The sequence below is a fragment of the Procambarus clarkii genome, chromosome 5, assembly GCF_040958095.1.
Source record: "Procambarus clarkii isolate CNS0578487 chromosome 5, FALCON_Pclarkii_2.0, whole genome shotgun sequence".
NCBI classification, from domain to species: Eukaryota; Metazoa; Arthropoda; class Malacostraca; order Decapoda; family Cambaridae; genus Procambarus; species Procambarus clarkii.
This window is the reverse complement of record NC_091154.1, coordinates 26,138,566-26,145,221: the sequence shown is the minus strand read 5'-3', so window position 1 is coordinate 26,145,221 and position 6,656 is coordinate 26,138,566.

Below are 6,656 nucleotides of genomic sequence, written 5' to 3'. Positions count from 1 at the left end.
TTTTGTGGTGTTTAGTATCCTTCCTTAATGTTAAAAATCTAATGGACCACAAGAATGTACAGGCGATGAGTCACAATAACGTGGCTAAAGTATGTTGACCAGACCACACACTAGAAGGTGAAGGGACGACGACGTTTCGGTCCGTCCTGGACCATTCTCAAGTCAATTGAGCAATCGACTTGAGAATGGTCCAGGACGGACCGAAACGTCGTCGTCCTTTCACCTTCTAGTGTGTGGTCTGGTCAACACAATAATGTATCTATCACTGACGAATTCTTAAACAGTACAACAAATCTCGAATGAATGATGAATAACTTATGGAATAAAACATTGTGACTCACGCTGCCACCACTTGTAAACATTTTGACTTACGAATGAGTTTTACCTCTGCCACCATTTGTAAAAATTTTGACTGACGAGTCAAACATTTTACAATTTTGCAAACCATTTGAAAAACAGAAATAAAAAGGATTATTGGAAATCGGAGATTCGGTAAGCTAATCTTAAATTTTGAATTTTAAAAAGGGGAATTAATGAGAATTTAGAAACTGGAAATGAAAACGAGAACATGGAAATGCGAAATGGAAAAAACTGGGGATAAAAAATAAGGCCAAGAAATGAAGAATGTCAATGTTGGAAATGAGGAGAGGAACACAAATGAACGTTAGTAATGGGTGAACGACAGGCAGAAATGAAGGTTCAAGCAAAATAAATGAAATTAAATGCAATACGCGAAATTAAACATCTCAGGGCACTCACTATAAGGTTAGGATAGCACTGTATCAGGATGCCACTATGACGTCAGGACGATATTATAGTGCCGTCCTGACGTTATAGTGCCATCCTGACGTTACAGAGCTATCCTGACGTTATAGGACCGCACCATAAAGGGCTAGATCTCTACGGCAACCCGTCCTCCTATTATAACGTCGCATTTTGACGTATACTCTACCTAAAGCCAAAAAATATCGTACAAGAAAATGATAGCGGCTTGCGAAACTGACACTGTCTTGCTTTCTGTCCGTGTGTGTTCTGGAAGGTTAGGATAAGTCACTTTAACACGACAGTTTCTTGACGTTAGGAAGCCTTAGGAGGACGGGCTGCTGCTCTACGGAACCTCGACACTCACCGAGTCAATAGTAATAATAATAAATTCGAGTTTCACTGAATATTAAGCTCACTATATTCTCTCGAGACTCAGTGTCCCGGGTGAATCTCCACGCTTCCCTTTATTAAGACGTGTCTTAATAATATATTCCATAAACAATTTTTCTTATTCTTGTAAGGAACTATGATGACCAAACGGCACACCAGAAGATGAAAAAAACGACAAGGTTTCGGTCCGTCGTGGACCATTAACAACAAGTCGTGTGTAATGGGAGAGAGAGGAAGGCACGGACAAAGAAGTGAATGTACATACTTACAACATGGTGGTATGTACATTCACTTCTTATCCTACCATCCTCCTTCTGTTAAGAAAAGTGTCCTCGTCTCTCTCTTCCTCCGCGCTCTACGCATCAGCGATCCTCAGTTTCTTGATTCTGACATTACCGTTATTAACAAATCTTTCCCTCGTCTTACTTACCCCCCCCCCTTACATTTTATCAAACTGTGCCTATTCTCAAGCTAAACGAAATTTCTTTCAGCTACAAACCTGTTTTCAACATTAGTACCACTGTGTTCTGCCTTCCCTTCATATCTGAATTAAAAAATCTCAGTAATACCCTTCGTCCTCGTGACATGAAGCTCGCCTTTCGACAAACTAACATTCTTCATAGTAACCTGGTTCACACTGCTCCTCCTGCTGCTAATACTGCTGGTGTCTACACTATTTCCTGTTCCTCTTGTCCTCCCCAATATTTATCGATAACAGACGAATCGATATCTTGTTGTTGGCTTTTTTTTGGGGGGTAACTCAACGTGGGCTAATTTACGATTGCAGGTTTCCCTGAGAAGCCAGTCAATACAATATGGCACCAATTGCTGGTTAAACATCCCTTGAGGACCAAGGAGAATGTGACACAAGACTCTCTGAAACTCTCCTGTCCTCCTTCCCATCACTGCTTCCAAGAATAAGGTTGCCAGGAAGGCTTCTTGATTATTGCCTGCTTTTTTAACTAGTAATCACCTATTTTTACTCACCTATTTGTGCTTGCGGAGGTTGAGCTTTGGCTCTTTGGTCCCGCCTCTCAACTGTCAATCAACTGGTGTACAGATTCCTGAGCCTACTGGGCTCTATCATATCTACATTTGAAACTGTGTATGGAGTCAGCCTCCACCACATCACTGCCTAATGCATTCCATCCGTTAACTACTCTGACACTGAAAAAGTTCCTTCTAACGTCTCTGTGGCTCATGTGGGTACTCAGTTTCCACCTGTGTCCCCTTGTTCGTGTCCCACCCGTGCTGAATAGTTTATCCTTTGTTACCCGGTCGATTTCCCTGAGGATTTTGTAGGTTTTGTAGGTCTCACTAGTGTGAGACTCGTCAAGTACAACGCGACACGTTAATCTTACTGCTGGTGGCGAGGGCATGGTTTGATACCTGACACGTCATGTACGTGTAAATGTTGCACGTGCTGGCCTTAATCGTGCAATTTGCATAACATGCTTACATGTCATACGCGATGAACGGTGTTTGAAAAAAATCGATCCATCAAAATCGTTTTCTTCAGTTCCAAACACACCTGTCGTATTCTCAGGGAATTCAGTTTGGAGATAATTTGTGCTACAGTGTGTAAACTTTGTGCCTGGGTAATAAATGCTATTTCATAATTGCTAATGGATGAAAAGTATGTGAAGAAAATAGTCATAATTCCTCTTAAACTTGGAAACTTGGTTTTTGTGACCTTGACAGTGATATTTTTCAATTTACTTGTTTAATTGAGAAAACGGGCCAATTTGCGTCTTCTCGTTCAGACTCATATAAGGGCGGGACGCTAAATATTACTGTTGTCATTATTATTAAGACGAAGGTAAAAAAGTGCTTTAGGAAGCTGATGCACAGTGTGTTCAGTTGTTATTAATTTGTTTATTAGCGCGTTAGTGGACTAAAAGGCCCGCACCTGTTACGGTAATTTGACTTAAGTCTTACCTGTTGTATAAGGTGACTGCTTCACTATTTTCTTATCGGGATAGACTGGTGATTCTTTTCGTATTTCCTTAACAATTATTCCTGTATATCGGAATTGGTATCATGCTGACAATCTTTAAAGTATTGGAAATGACCCAAAACTTTAATTATTCTCAGTGAATGAGGTTTGCTAAGTGTTCCTGGTAGTATTATACTTTCTATATTCTATGATCAACAAAAATGACTGGCAGATAAATAGTCTTTATTTAGCAACAGTCTATATTGGGGGTCCGGCCCTGAAGGAGGTAAATATTGCTACTTAGAACACTGGCTCAGAACAGTTTGTACCACTCCGAGCACCGCCAGTGGCTGAGAGTGCCACACTCCGAGCACCGCCAGTGGCTGAGAGTGCCACACTCCGAGCACCGCCAGTGGCTGAGAGTGCCACACTCCGATCACCGGAGTGGCTGAGAGTGCCACACTCCGAGCACCGGAGTGGCTGAGAGTGCCACACTCCGAGCACCGCCAGTGGCTGAGAGTGCCACACTCCGAGCACCGCCAGTGGCTGAGAGTGCCACACTCCGAGCACCGCCAGTGGCTGAGAGTGCCACACTCCGAGCACCGCCAGTGGCTGAGAGTGCCACACTCCGAGCACCGCCAGTGGTTGAGAGTGCCACACTCCGAGCACCGCCAGTGGCTGAGAGTGCCACACTCCGAGCACCGCCAGTGGCTAAGAGTGCCACACTCCGAGCACCGGAGTGGCTGAGAGTGCCACACTCCGAGCACCGCCAGTGGCTGAGAGTGCCATACTCCGAGCACCGCCAGTGGTTGAGAGTGCCACACTCTGAGCACCGCCATTGGCTGAGAGTGCCACACTCCGAGCACCGCCGGCGGCTGAGAGTGCCACACTCCGAGCACCGCCAGTGGTTGAGAGTGCCACACTCCGAGCACCGCCAGTGGCTGAGAGTGCCACACTCCGAGCACTGCCAGTGGCTGAGAGTGCCACACTCCGAGCACCGCCAGTGGCTGAGAGTGCCACACTCCGAGCACCGCCGGCGGCTGAGAGTGCCACACTCCGAGCACCGCCAGTGGCTGAGAGTGCCACACTCCGAGCACCGCCGGCGGCTGAGAGTGCCACACTCCGAGCACCGCCAGTGGTTGAGAGTGCCACACTCCGAGCACCGCCAGTGGCTGAGAGTGCCACACTCCGAGCACCGCCAGTGGTTGAGAGTGCCACACTCCGAGCACCGCCAGTGGCTGAGAGTGCCACACTCCGAGCACCGCCAGTGGCTGAGAGTGCCACACTCCGAGCACCGCCAGTGGCTGAGAGTGCCACACTCCGAGCACCGCCAGTGGCTGAGAGTGCCACACTCCGAGCACCGCCAGTGACTGAGAGTGCCACACTCCGAGCACCGCCAGTGGGTGAGAGTGCCACACTCCGAGCACCGCCAGTGGCTGAGAGTGCCACACTCCGAGCACCGCCAGTGGCTGAGAGTGCCACACTCCGAGCACCGCCAGTGGCTGAGAGTGCCACACTCCGAGCACCGGAGTGGCTGAGAGTGCCACACTCCGAGCACCGGAGTGGCTGAGAGTGCCACACTTCGAGCACCGCCAGTGGCTGAGAGTGCCACACTCCGAGCACCGCCAGTGGCTGAGAGTGCCACACTCCGAGCACCGGAGTGGCTGAGAGTGCCACACTCCGAGCACCGGAGTGGCTGAGAGTGCCACACTCCGAGCATAGTGATCTGCCAGTTTTGTCGCTGGGTTTATCAGGGCAATAAAGGCACCGCTGTCCCAGCAAAAACCTGCTGTAGCTACTGATGAATATGTCGATTTTTCCCTGGCAGACATTGGTGGCGTCAGGCGAGTCCGCGAGTGTTGAGCCCGTCGTAGCGAGAGCCCGTCGCAGCTCTCAAGCCCTGCAGGGACGCCCTATAAAACTTCCCTTGCTAAGACCTGCGTGTAACAGCTCTCACCGTTCATAGTCTTGTGTCCCGAACTCCTTCAGACATTTGTCATAACTAGCTCTTTCTTGTTAATATATAAGTAGCAATGTTTATCCCATCAGTTTAACACCAACAGCTTACTCATGTACACCTGAAGAGTAACCAATGAAAATCTCTTTATTTATATAGATGGAAGTACTATAATAAATGCCCTTTATTTGTGTCATATTTATTTTTAAGTTTCGGTTGTATTTGACGATACGTTTTCATCGGCGGATATAAATAGCAGCATCCTCGTGTGGCCAGTAGACCTGCTGCTGCTTCCCAAATTCTTGTGCTCTCTCGTTATTGCTGTGTGTAACGAGATTTTTCAAGAGAAAAGTGCCCTGAACTCTGAAGTGCTGGGTGTCACACCTCAACCCGTTCTCGCACTTTCTTTAAGTCAATATTGACTTATTATATAAGTGCATATGTGACATACTAATTTATTGTGAATATTTTAGTTTACCTTGAAAAGCTTCATTGAAAACACCGACCTTACCTAACCTTCTTAGTATGTAATAATTACAATTATTACTTAACCTATTATAGGTATAGGTTAAGTAATAATTGTAATTATGAAGCAATAAGATGCTTATCTTAACATACTAAGAAGGTTAGGTAAGGTCGGTGTTTTCAATGAAGCTTTTCAAGGTAAACTAAAATATTCACAATAAATTAGTATGTCACATATGCACGTATTTAATAAGTCAATATTGACTATAAGAAAGTGCGAGAACGGGTTGCACACCTTGTGTCACTCCTTGTCACACCTTGTGTCACACCTTGTGTCACTCCTTGTGTCACACCTTGTGTCACTCCTTGTGTCACACCTTGTCTTTCCCACTCGTCCCTGAGAGAAATGCATTCATCCGGTCACGGAGGACCGAAGAAACGGTGTGACCAGCCTTTAACAAGATGATGATAAACAACAACAACAGCTTTCAGTTAAACAACAGATGTTTAACAACAAGACACAAGATGATGAGTGTCAGGTCCGATTAAGGAGTTTCTTTCCGCTGGTGCTGACTGCAGCGTTCAGTCACTGTAGAGTCCGGCAGAGCACTGTAGGCCCTAGAAGTTCCCAGTAGTAGGAGGGTCCAGAAGAGCCCGACAGAACGCAGTGAAAGTCAACAGGAACTAGCATAAACAGACAGGATCCAGGAGGACTCGACAGGACCCAGCATATAAGGATGAGACCAGAAGCACCTTGCAACATCCAGGAGAACGTAGCCGGACTAGCAGGTCCCAGTAGATCCCAGTAGGACCCAGCAGAATTCGTATCTATTCAGCAGGACCCTGCATAAATCTGCAGAAATCAGCAGAGTTCGGTAGGATGCAGCAGATCTCAAATGAACCTGAGAAGACCCAGAAAGACCCAGCATAGCCCAACGGGATCAAGTAGAATCCCACATAACTCAGCAAGAATGCATCAGAATTTAGCAGGGCTGGAACACACACTGTAGGGGTCTAGGAAAGCAGGTCCTGGCTGGACCAGCCTTTACGCAAGGAGTAACCTGCCTCGCTGTATAGTGAAGCAGAACCAATCACTTCTCTACGGCACATTCAACTCTTGGAAGGCTAAGTCACTGCTTAAAA